The sequence below is a fragment of the Pituophis catenifer genome, unplaced genomic scaffold (assembly GCF_029215685.1).
Source record: "Pituophis catenifer annectens isolate HBS135680 unplaced genomic scaffold, rPitCat1.0.hap2 SCAF_5, whole genome shotgun sequence".
In the NCBI taxonomy this organism is placed as follows: domain Eukaryota; kingdom Metazoa; phylum Chordata; class Lepidosauria; order Squamata; family Colubridae; genus Pituophis; species Pituophis catenifer.
Window position 1 is genome coordinate 79159768 of NW_027256885.1, and position 13217 is coordinate 79172984.

Sequence of the window (13217 nt, forward strand, 5' to 3'; positions counted from 1 at the left end):
CCCCTCCTTCCTTGGCTAACAAATAATCTAAAGCTAACCTATTCTGCATAATATATGTCCTTGATTTGACACTTTCCCTAGCTAATTGAGTAAGACCTTTTACAGTGTCGTTGGTGATGATTTCAACCACAGCTTGCAGACGAATTAAACGGTTCAGAAACGGGTCCGATAGCCATACATGCCGTCCTCCGCCCATGTAGCCGGTCCATAAACCTCAATAATTCGCTCTGCAGGCCATTCTACACTTCCCCAACTACGTTGGTTACCTCCGACCCTAACTTTCCCTATCGCAGATGTGTCTACATGTCTTCGTTGTCTTAAGTTTCCCACCTCATCATATACCGGGACACCTAAAACCTGTCGAGTTTTAAGGGGAAGCAAAAAGAATCCTGGTCCAATTACCTCTTGTCAGGATCCAAGTTCCGGACCAATTCAAGAGAGCAGGTGCTCCATCCTCTTTCTAGCTTACAGCGGGTTACATCAGCAGATATACATCAAGGTAACCTATATATAGAATACAAAAGCTTTCTTTAAGCACATTCAAATGTCAGTTTTGTTGGATGTTGTTTGACCACGGACACTTTCCAGCCGGTGTCAGCTGCTGCCTTGACTCATGTCCGATAGATCCATGATTTTGATTCTGCAATCTTAATAGCAAGTGGAGAAGTCATAATACCAATAAAAGATCCCTTCCATCTTCCACTTGGTCCCCAGGTTCAAATGAGTGACATTAAGTTACTAATCTAGGGGGTACTTATTCCATCACATATTGTTGGAATCTCTCAATTTGCTTATTAAGTTCTTGTACCATCTCCATATTCCAACCCCCCCCCCCTTTACGACCTAAATCAGGCCACCTAACATACATATTTACCTTATTTTACCTTTTTTTTTTTTTTTTTACATGGTCGGGTGGAATAAACCTCCAATACCTGTAAACAATCATGCTCAGAAACAGACTCCGTAGGCAACAAAGTTGCTGGATTTAATCGGTTAGACACCACCAGACACACCTGTGGATTCTCACTCCTAATTACCTGATATTTTGTCAACCTTTGCCCACTAATCCACAAATGTCCCTCAGTATCCAACCCAGACTGCTCCTCATGAGGGGAGTGCATGAGTATAGGACAAGAAAAAGTAAATTTATTACAATTCTGAATCAATTCTGCACTTGCAGCCAGCACCTTCAAACAGTGGGGCCAGCTTTTTGCCCCCCCCCCTCCAATTACAGCAAAAGCTAGCTAGTCCTAAAAAAAGCTTCTCAGTTGTCTTTTTGTCCGGGGTTCTACCAGCATTAGGACCGCCCTTTTCCACTCTGGTCCTAAAGCTCGATGACCCTTATATTGTATCCCAAATATCTAACTTTCCCTTTCACCAATTGAGCTTTCTTTCTTGCTACCCAATAACCACACTCTAGTAACAAATCTAACATCCTCGTGCATTCATCTTAGTATTCTCCCATCATAAATCCTCTGTCAGTCCTGTTGATCCAAACATCATCAACATATTACAGTATTGTGTCTCCTGGTTGTTGAGGCACATAATACTGTAAGTCTCTAGCTACCGCTATTCCAAACAATGCGGGGGAGGTCTTAAATCCCCGAGACAGCCGAGTCCCAGTATATTGCATTTTCATTCCTGTGTAAGGATTCTCCCACTCAAAATGCAAACAGTGGCTGGCTTACGGGGTGAATGGGAATTGTAAAGAATGCATCCCTTAAATCAATAACAGAAAACCACTCAGCCCGGGGTGGAATTAAACTTAACAGGGAATATGGATTCAACACGGCCGGGTGTAAAGTTACTGTGCCCCGGGCTGTAAGACCCATCTAACTGTTTAATTGGGATAATTGGAGTATTCCAGGAGGACTAAATAGGCACCAAAAACCCCGCTTCCAAATCTCTGAATGCTTTCATAAATAGCACAAATAGCTTCCCAAGAAACGGGACGCTGCCTTATACTCACAGACTCCACTCCAGGTTTTAGTTCCACCCCCACTGGAGGGTGGCGAGCTGCAAAACCCGGCAGGTTATCCTCAGCGCACATCAAACAACCTCCAAATCTCCTCCGGAGAATGCCTTATGGTCATTCTCTAACTATCTTCATCAAAAGAAATTGTTGCCCCTAATTTGCTCAGCATATCCCTGCCTAACAATGGAATAGGGCACTCAGGAATGTACAAAAATTCATGCTGGATTTCAGCTTCTTTAAAATCACACATCTCTGATTTCAAGACCTGCCGCCCCATGGCTTGCCCTGATACCCCCTGGACCAGAATTTTATGGGATCCGGGGGGCTGCAATCTGCTTATTTACAACTAATCTTCCTGCTCCCATATTTACCAGAAACGTTCTGTACTGACCCCCTATTTTCATTGTAACTAATGGCTCAGGCGGGGGTTCTTCCAAGCCTGGTCCCCCTCAATCTGACCAAGTCATGTCTGCCAATCCAATACTTTCTGCTCAAACCTCTCCTCTGTCCTCGCTCTCCCCTTCTCCCAGAGAGCTGCCCATGCATCCCTGACCCAAAATCCGCTCTTCTCATCCCTCTACTTCTCACCATCTGTCTTGGGCATTCCTTTTCCCAAGTAATTCCTTTTCCCAAATAATTTTATTTCTATACCACCCTTCTCCCGAAGGACTCAGGGTGGTGTACAGCCTATTTTGTTAAAAAAAAACCAGACAAACACCAGAAAGGAGAAAAAAAGTTTTAAAAGCATCTCTTTTCCCCTTCTCCCCTCCAAAGGAAGGGGGGGAGAAAAACCCCCTTGCATCCCACTTCGCAGTGCTCCTGCCAACAAAGCAGCCTTTTTATTCATCCGTGCCTCCTGCTCTTTCTTCTCCACCTACAGCCCCCACAGCCTCCAAATCATCATCATCATCATCATCATCATCATCCCCCTCTCCCTCACTCTGACTGCTACCTCTAGGCGGATGACTCCCCTTGACTTCACGCCAGGATCACTCATACGCCTCTGATTTCCTCCTCCGCTCCCTCCAGCAGCCCCCTTACTTTTCCTGCCTGCTCAGATACACATAACCCGACTGTTTCAGCCCTACATTGCAATAAATCCTCAGCTTTTTTCAACAGGGGTCTCACCCATTGATCAATATATTGAAATTGATCAGGATATTTATCCTGATTCACTACAATCACTCCCCACAACTTATCCACTGTTTCTTCCCTTAACCATCCCTGAGGGGGAGGGGGGTCAGCCCATCTCCCTTTGTGGCCACACATGTTTACATAAGAATTTTAATTGATCCTTTGATCCTTTCGGATAGGAAGGGTTGCTAAAATACTTGTCAAAACCTTTTAACATGCATGCCAATGGAGTATTTGGCATGCTCTGAACCCCATCCCTTCTACCACACTGCCATCGACTCATAGCCCCGGAAACTCACGGCCACTAATGAGAAATGCGATGGCTTAACCACCCACACAACCTGACATGGACTTCATTAGGGTAGCCACCCCGAGTCCGAGGGAGTGATCAGGTCCCTCCGTCTGCCTTCAAATGAGGCAGGTACAATTCTTTTACAATATACTCACTTAAAACGCTCCCACTCCGTAGATTCCTGGCCAGGAATTTGTTCAGACCACCTTTCCTGCACCGCAGGGTTCTTGGACTCGATCAGAGCACCGTCGGGGCCATAGGGTTATCGCGGCTGTCTCCCGGAGACGTATCTCCGTGGCGCCTGGAGAATGTTCAGGAGCGACCTCCCAATGGTCCCGAGGGGTCAAAACGGTCCTCAGCGAAATATCGCCTTGCCCCCAGTCCCGGCGGCGTCGCCAGCTATTGCAGGAAAAATGACGGACTAGGACAAGCTCTTCAGTGCAGGAAAGAGTTTTTATTTGCGCAAGGTTCAAACAGTCCGAAGACCACGAAAAAGTCTGAACGCCGATGGCTTCTTCTGGCCATGTATTTATACAGTTTAAAGACAAAAGTATTACAGAGAGTGATGCATTTCACACGTAGAAGCTACCCTTTAATCTATCTCTAGGAAAGACATAACAGCCCTGTTCCCACAGGCTCAGGCTTTCAGCTCCGGAGCTCAAGACATAACAAAAGGAGATAAGAGGCTAGAAGACGCCTCACAAGCAGTAAAGAGGACAGTAAGGGAAACAGTATTTTCTCTCTGAAATCTACATGACATTTGGGGTGCAATAAACATTAAACACCAGATGTATCTGTTTAGGGTCAGTTTGCCCTTTTACAATTCTGTACCTACGTCAAATACCGTTTGTCAATTCAGCACCTTGGCACGGAAGAGGCACTTCTGTCTTAACCAAAGATTTGGATTTCTAATATTTGAGTTTTATCCCAATATCGAATCTTAGCCTGGCTCAGTTGGGTGGTATTCCCTTATTTCGTGTCTTTTTTATCTAACCAGTTGTACCATTTTTGCCAAATTAAGTAAAAGTCTGAATCTTCTTTTCCCTGTATTTCTTTGGTCAGTTTATCCATTTCTGCACATTCCATTGTTTTTTGTATTATTTTTTCTTCTGGTGGCGTGTCTTCCAATTTCCACATTTGTGCGAAAACGATTCTAGCAGCAGTTAGGATGTGTGTTATCAAGTATTGTGTCTCTTTTTTATAGTCCTTTGTCAGTATTCCTAATAGGTATGTTTCCGGTCTGAGGGGCACTTTTTGGGTGGTGATTTCTTCCAGCTGACTTTGAATTGTTTTCCAAAATTTTTTGACTTTTGGGCATGACCACCACATGTGGTAGTAGGTCCCCTTCTGTACTTTACACTTCCAACAATTCTGATTAGTATTGGGAAACATCCTTGCCAACCGTGCAGGGGGGAGATGCCACCTATAAAACATCTTGTATGTATTTTCTTTGTAGGGCACGGACATTGTCAGCTTAGTATTTACTTTCCATATTTTTTCCCAATTTTCTAGGTTAATATTATATCCAAAGTTTTTAGCCCAAATAATATTTTCCTTCACCACTTCTTCTTCCAATTTGTATTTTAGCAGGTAATTATATATTTTAGTTATTAATTTGTCATCTGATTGCATTATAATTTTATCTAATTCATTACTTTCTTTTTGGATTCCAAATTTTTCCATATCACTTTTATATCTTGATTTTATCTGTAAATACGGCCACCAATCGATGTCCGTGCCCTGTTGTCTCAATTCCTCTCTTGTTTTCATATCTCCTTCTGTGTTCAACAATTCGTCATAGGTTTTCATCTTGTCTATATCCATTGTGTTCGGGTAGATTTGGGCCTCCATGGTTGATAGCCATCTTGGAATTTTATTGTAGTGTTTTCTCCTTATTTCAGTCCAAATTTTTGCCAATGCTCCTCTGATATAGTGTCTCCTGAAGTGTTCATGTTGTCTGGGCTTTTCCTCCCATAGAAATGCGTGCCAGCCTTTTGACAAGTCAACTCCTTCTAGTGCTAGTGTTCGTTTATCTTCGAGTGTCATCCAATCCTTTATCCAAGTTAAAGCTGTTGCAGTGTAATAAATTTGCCAATCTGGTAATCCCAGGCCACCCCTTTCTTTGGTGTCCTGCAGGTGTTTCAGTTTAATCCTGGCTCTTTTTCCTTGCCATATATATTTTAATGTCATTTTATCAAGGTCTTTAAAATATGATTTTCCTGGGTTTATCGGTATTGTTCTAAATAGATATAATATTTTTGGTAGAATTGTCATTTTAATTGAAGCAATTTTGCCTAGTAGTGATAGTTTCAATTTACTCCATGCCTCCATGCCGCGTGGGTGGTTATGGGTGCAACCCGTTGCGCCCACGTGACACCCCTCCTGCGCGAGCTGCACTGGCTCCCAGTGGTCTTCCGGGTGCGATTCAAGGTGTTGGTTACCACCTTTAAAGCGCTCCATGGCATAGGACCCGGGTACCTTCGAGACCGACTTCTGCCACCAATAGCCTCCCACCGACCAGTCCGCTCCCACAGAGAGGGTCTCCTCCGGGTGCCATCAGCCAAGTTATGTCGGCTGGCGACACCCAGGGGGAGGGCCTTCTCTGTGGGAGCTCCTGCCCTGTGGAATGAACTGCCCCCCGAAATACGAAAGATTTCCGACCTCCGGGTGTTTCACTGCGCTCTGAAGACCCTGTTGTTCCGCCAGGCAGGGCTATTAACATAACGTTTTAAATTGGGTATTTTAAATTTCTGGGATTTTAATTGGAGCCTAATTATTTAATGATTTTAAATTTTAAATTGTTGTTGTGTTTTTTGTGTTTTTAAATAGGCTGTACACCGCCCTGAGTCCTTCGGGAGAAGGGCGGTATAGAAATAAAATTATTATTATTATTATTATTATTAAGTCCTTCTGAATTTGTTTGGCCAATTTAATATAATTGTCTTCTTTAAGGGATGATACCTTATTGGTGAGCCAAATTCCTAGGTATTTTATTTTTGTTGTTGTTTGTATTCCTAATGTCTCTTCCAATTCTTTCTCCTGGGTTTTTGTCAAATTTTTAGTTAGTAGTTTTGTTTTTTGTCTATTGATTTTCAATCCTGCCACTTCGCCATATTGTTCTATCTTCCTTAGTAAATTCAGTCCTGATTGTTTTGGTCGCTCTAAAATAAACACTACGTCGTCCGCGAATGCTTGTAACTTATACTCCTGGTTTTTTGTTCTTAATCCTTTTATTTCATTGTCATTCCTAATTTCATTCAACAGTGGTTCCAATGCTAATATGTATAATATAGGAGAGAGGGGACATCCTTGTCTCACTCCCTTGGATATTTTAAATTGGTCTGTTGTCTCTCCGTTTATCCATATTTTTGCGATTTGGTCTGAATATATTGTTTTAATCATATTTAAAAATTTATCACCGGTTCCCATTTTTTCTAATTGCAATATTAAGAATCCCCAATTAAGATTGTCGAATGCCTTCTGTGCGTCAAGGAAGAGTAAGGCCATCTTTTCGTCCGATTTTTGCTCATAATATTCCAGTATATTGATTATTGTTCTTGTGTTCTTATTGATTTGCCTATTTGGAATGAATCCATTTTGGTCTGGATGGATATAATTCATGATAATTCTCTTCATTCTCTGGGCCATAATTGATGTAAATAATTTATAATCTGCGTTTAGAAGTGAAATGGGTCTATAGTTTTTGGTTTGGGTGAGATCTGAGTCTTCTTTAGGTATCAGTGTAATGATTGTTTCTATCCATGATTTAGGAATTTTGGCTTCTAAGATTGCTTCATTCAGGACTTGTAATAAAATATCATCTATTGGCTGGTATTCAATTTTGTAAAATTCTGCCGGGATGCCGTCTGGACCTGGTGTTTTATTGTTGTTCTGCTTTTTCTTTGCTTCAATTAATTCTAACATCGATATTGGTCTATTTAAGAGTTCTCTTTGAGTTTCCTTTATTTCTTGAATGTTGGATTTATTTATATACTCTTTTACTTTTTCCAATTGGATTTCTTCCTGTGCATATAGTTCCTGATAAAAATTTCTTACAATTCGCTTTTTTTCTTCATCCATATGCTGCAATTGCCCTTGTTCGTCTTGTAGTTGGTGTATTAATTTTTTTTCCTTTTCTTTCTTTAGTTTATAGGCCAACCAACGTCCTGTTTTATTTGCGAATTCAAATTGGTTTTGTTTTGCCATTTTGATTTTCCTTGCTATTTCTGTTGTTATTATTAAATTTATTTCATGTTTAATAAGGTTTATTTTTCCCTTAATCTCTTTCTTGTCGGGTCTGTTCTGTAATTCTGCTTCCTGTTTTCCGAGCTCAATCAATAAATTGTTTCTTCTTTGCTGTTTCTCTCTGTTTTTCTTCGTCTTGAATGAAATTGTTAGTCCTCTTATATATGCTTTTGTAGTGTCCCATAGGACTTGCAATGATGTTTGTTCCCTATTGTTTATTTGAAAGAATATCTCCATCTCTTTCTTTATCATCTCTATGTATTCTTTATCTTTAATGATCTCTCTATCCATCATCCATCGTCCTCTTTTTGGCTGGCCTTTCCAGACTATTGTTATAGGACTGTGGTCTGCCCATACGTTCGGTGTGATTTCAATTTCTTTTATGTTTTCTCTTAGTTCTGCAGTCATCCAGGCCATGTCTAGTCTGGACCAGGATTGATGGGGATTTGAGTAATATGTATACTGTTTTTTGGTCTTATTCAGTTCTCTCCAGGCATCTTTCAATTGTAACTCTTGAATCATATCCTTAAAGGTATCAGGTAGTGTCTTTTTCCTAAATTTATTTTTTTTGTTACTTTGGTAGTCATAGTCCATATCAACGATTGCATTGTAGTCCCCTATTATACATATATGTTCATAGTCTAGTTCTTTAATTTTATCGTGTATCTTTTTGAAGTATTCTTTTTGGTTCCCGTTCGGGGCATATATTGATGTCAATAACATATTTCGGGTCTCCATCTTAATGTCTATCATTAGTATCCTGCCATCTTCATCTGTGTAAATTTGTTTTGCCTGAATATGGCTTTTAATGTATATTGCGATACCTCTTTTTTTTTGATCTGATAGTGAGGTGAATAATGTTCCAAGTTTTCTGTTTTCTAGTAACTGTTGATGTTGTTTTTTGATATGTACTTCTTGTAAGTTGATAATATCTATGTCTAATTTTTGAAGTTTTCTGAAAGTGTGTGTTCTTTTGGTTGGTAGATTAAGGCCGTTTATATTGATTGAAATTAATTTCAACTCTCGTCCCATTTCCTTTAGTTTTTCTTTGTTAGTCTAAGTCTACTTGTGTTTCTTGTTACCATTTGTGTTTTCCCCCTAGCCCCTTCTCTCTCCATCTTCTCCCTTTCCCTAGACTCCTTCTCTTCCTTTTCTTTTTTTGTTTCCCCCATGGAGTGTTCCTGGTTTGCATTTTCTGAATCACGTCTAGTTTCCTGTTCTTCTTCTATTATAAAGTGAGTATCAAGAAATTATTGTGCCTTCTCTATCGTGTCGATTTTATATTTTTTATCGTCCCAAGATATTAAAATTCCCTCCGGCACCAGCCAGCGGAACATTATTTTATGTTGATTCAGTAGGGTTGTCAAGAAGTTATAGTTTTTTCTGTATTCTCTTATTCTTCTTGGAACTTGTTTTAGGGTTATTATTTCTTTTCCTTTGTAGCAGGGTTTTCCCTCTCTCATTGATGTATAAATCTCTTCTTTTACAGTTTTACGTGCGAATCTAACATGTATTTCTTTAGGTAGTTTGTTCCTACGGGCATAGTTCGTATGAACTCTATATATTTCGTCAATTTCCCTACTGATATCGCTTTTTTCCTTCTGGGTAGCCTCTACTAATATATCTGTCATCAGGTCTCTTAGGTCTTCTCCTTTTGTTTCTGCAATATTTTGAAATCGTAAAAAGAATGATGCCTTTTCTAATTCTAGATGGGTAATTGACTCTTCGAGTTCTCTATTTAACTCCATTTGATTTTGTTCGATATTATCCATCTTTTTCTCCATTAGGACCATTTTAGCTTCCATGTTTTGAATTCGTTCTTCGTTTTTAACTATGTTTTGCTGTATTCTCTCGATCTTATCGTCCATTTTTTTAATATTATCATTTATTTGTCCTACTTCTAATTTCAGTTCCTCATGGTTCTTTTTTGTTTCTTCATGATTATTCGCAATTGTTTCTTGGGTCTTGTTCATCCCCTCCTGAATCATAGCTAATATAGACTGTATATTCTGTATATTGTGTGCAGTGGCAGCTTTTTCTTTGTCTGTAGTTAGCATCGTGTCTATGGTTTTTTGTTGTGCAGGTGAAGATTGTGTAGATATTGGGTTTGTTGTTAATTTTTTCCCTGTTTTAGTTATTGTTATTGAGGATGTTGCCATCGTTGTCTTTTGTGTTATTTTTCCCCAAATTTTCATATACTAATTTGGTTGGGGGTAGATGAAATGTCGTTATATAAGGATCGGGTTAATTAATTCAGAGGAGTTAGGGGGAAAATGCAGTATTTTAACAATTCATTCTTCTATTCTTATTCCTAAACAATATAATGCAATTAATGTTTAAATACCAAGTTATCACAGTACTTAAATTCACTTTAAGACTAAACAATTTCTATATAACCTTTATGTAATAAATCAATTGGATTTAAGATCCTCTATAAATCATCTAAAGTATTCTGTTAAGTTATATCACAATTACCAGTACATGCTACTTATATTAATTATCACAATTATTATTCCTTAGTAATATCTATAACAATCTCTATACAATGTCTATGTTAATATCTAGCTTTCTAATCAATACACAGTATAATTCCACTTAATCAATGTATTATTGTACAATCTATATAGTTATTTCAATAGGGTGGGAAACAATAAGACAATAAAAGAAAAAATAATATTAAGTCAGTTCCTTAGTGTATATTATAATAACTTCAAATTTGATATTAATGTTCTTTAAGCAAAATTAAGTAAGTTTTAAATTTGGATTTTATAATGTAGATGAAATTTAATAATTTAATATTTAAAGTTCTCCACTGTATCACTCTCAGACCAATTGGGGTTGCTTCCTTCTCCTTCTCCTTCTTCCTTCGTTCTTCAGTTCACCTTCTTTTAGAAAAGTATTTAAATTTAGTCATGTAAAAGGGGAGTTAAAGTACAAGAGGGAGATAGGAGTCTATAGATAGTTAGCACATGTTAGTATATGATTGTTAAATGCTATACCCTGTATTTTGCTCTGGGAAGTAGGTGGGAGGGAGGGTTGGGGAGGGAGGGGGGAGGGGGGATGGGAAAACATTTGTAAAACTTTCTAAAACTTTTTAATAAAAATAAAAAAAAGAGTTGCAAGGCTGATGGTTGCATATATACTGGAAAGTTACAAGGTGGGGATTGTCAATTATTAGCATTTGTGGATGATCTTTGTTTCATTGCAAAAGATCTGTCACAGGTAAAAGAATTTGCTAATCAATTAGAGAAAAAAATTGAATTGAAAGATTTGGGTGAAATACAGAACTATCTTGGTGTGGAGATACAAAAAACTGAGAAAGGTGGTTATGTTCTCAGTCAAAAAAGAAAAATTGAACAGCTGTTGGAGAGATATAACATGAAGGATTGTAATTCTGTTCCAACACCTATGAGCACAGATTTTCTTAACAATTTGGGTGAGGACAAAGGTGAAGCCTGTAATCAAGAGATATATCAGTCAGCAATAGGGAGCTTGCTATATCTGTCACATTGGTACAGACCAGACATAGCTTGTGCAGTAAGCATCTTAAGTCGCTTTACTGCTGCACCAATGCAATTGCATTGGATGGGTGTAAAAAGGATTCTCAGGTATTTGAAGGGAACTGTGAATTTTGGTGTTCAAATACAGGTCTCTGAAGAATTAAAATTGAAATGGTATGTTGATAGTGATTATGCCAATGATGTAAAAAGCAGAAAGTCCAATTCTGGGATTGTGGTATTATTTGGAGGGGCTTTAATTGGTTGGAAGTCCAGAAAACAAACAACTGTAGCCATTTCTACTGCAGAGGCAGAATTTATTGCTCTATCTGAACTTTGTTCAGTGGTAACTTGGTACGTACAGCTGTTTAAAGATTTAAATGTAAAAGTAAATGACGCTGTAACAGTGTTTTAGGATAATGATGCTTGCATTAAAATGGCAACAGGTGACAGAGTAAAAAACAGAAGCAAGCATGTGGATATTAAATATTCTAATGTAAGTTGTTGTTAGTTGCGAAGTCGTGTTCGACCCATCACGACCCCATGGACGACGTTCCTCCAGGCCTTCCTGTCCTCTACCATCCTCTGGAGTCCATTTAAGCTCACGCCTACTGCTTCAGTGACTCCATCCAGCCACCTCGTTCTCTGTCGTCCCCTTCTTTTGCCCTCAATCTTTCCCAGCATTAGGCTCTTCTCAAGTGAGTCCTTCCTTCTCATTAGGTGGCCAAAATATTTGAGTTTCATCTTCAGGATCTGGCCTTCTAAAGAGCAGTCAGGGTTGATCTCCTCTAGGACTGACCGGTTTGATCACCTTGCACTCCAAGGGACTCGCAGGAGTCTTCTCCAGCACCATAGTTCAAAGGCCTCAATTCTTTGGCGCTCAACCTTTCTTATGCCTATTTAAGTCGATCACATGCTCCAATCAATGTCCGTCCCATCTCGACTCAGCACTCCGACCACTCCTTCTCCAGATGCCGGATCGCCCTGACCTTGACCGACAGGAAGAATGCTATTATGTCTACCAACAACCCATCAAAGGTTGCTCTGAAGCGGGGTGGCGTTGGCCTCGCGGGTGGAGGGACCCCAGCAGCGGCTGGGTGAGCTGGAGCCTCTTGCGGAGCTGCTTCTGGTTGCTGTACTCCAGCTGGCTGCTGGGGGAGTGGGCCTGGCCGCTGAGCTGCTTGCTGGGCTGGAGAGAGGGGGGGTACTCCAGCTGGCTGCTGGATTAGTCCCCCCTGTGGTGCCGGGATTGTTGGGCCATATTGGGGCCATGGGGATGCTGGGAAGCTTGGAACAGATGGCGCTGGATACCACTGGCACTGGACCCACCCCTGGCTGGGATAAAATCCCCAGCCTGGCGGTATACTCTCAGCAGGAGGTAGCACAAAGGCAGTCTGGCGAGGGGCCCCAAAAGGGGGGTTTCACATTCTGTATGCTGGTTGCGTTTGGTGTCTCACAGCTGCAGGATGGCCAGGCTGCGCTGATCCACACGTTTCGCCCCTGGCCGGGTAGAGGGGCGTCTGTGCCCTACTAATTCCCCCTCCAGGTCCTGGATCAGGGAAGGTGAATGTAGGCTGCGCTAATCTCCATCTCACCTCAAGAGGTTGGGAGGTGGGTGCGTAACCTCCCACTTCCATCCGTTTAAAACGCTCTGGGAGCCCAGTTAAGGATTGGCTTTGCATTGGGCGCAACAGTTCCCAGTCCCGGGAGTCTCCGGATCCCACAGCTGTCCCCATCCTCCACTCTGGCTCACGGGGTGACTTCATTTCCCCTCCTGGAGCTGGGTCAGACTGGCAACTCTTCCAGGAATTTGATGCCTTGGGCCGAGCCCCCAGCCTTCGGGCTTCCTCTGCAGCCTCAATGGCTCATATCATTTCCTCAGAAGGAAAAAGCAAGGAGCCGGTAAATCCTTGAGCATCTGTCCCCATGGCCCCCTCTACGATTTCTCCTTTTTCCTCCATCTTAATTTAATTTAAATTTAATTTAATTTAATTTAATTTAACAACAGCGTTTAACAACGACAGGCAGGGCTAGCTTCATAATTGAGTTTTAAATTCGGAGTTCTTAAATTTTT

At 40.7% G+C, this 13217-nt stretch overlaps 1 pseudogene; it reads right to left on the bottom strand.

Moving 5' to 3' along the window:
• Positions 1 to 13217, bottom strand: part of LOC139317722 (craniofacial development protein 2-like) — a 128470-nt pseudogene that overhangs the window by 114030 nt on the left and 1223 nt on the right.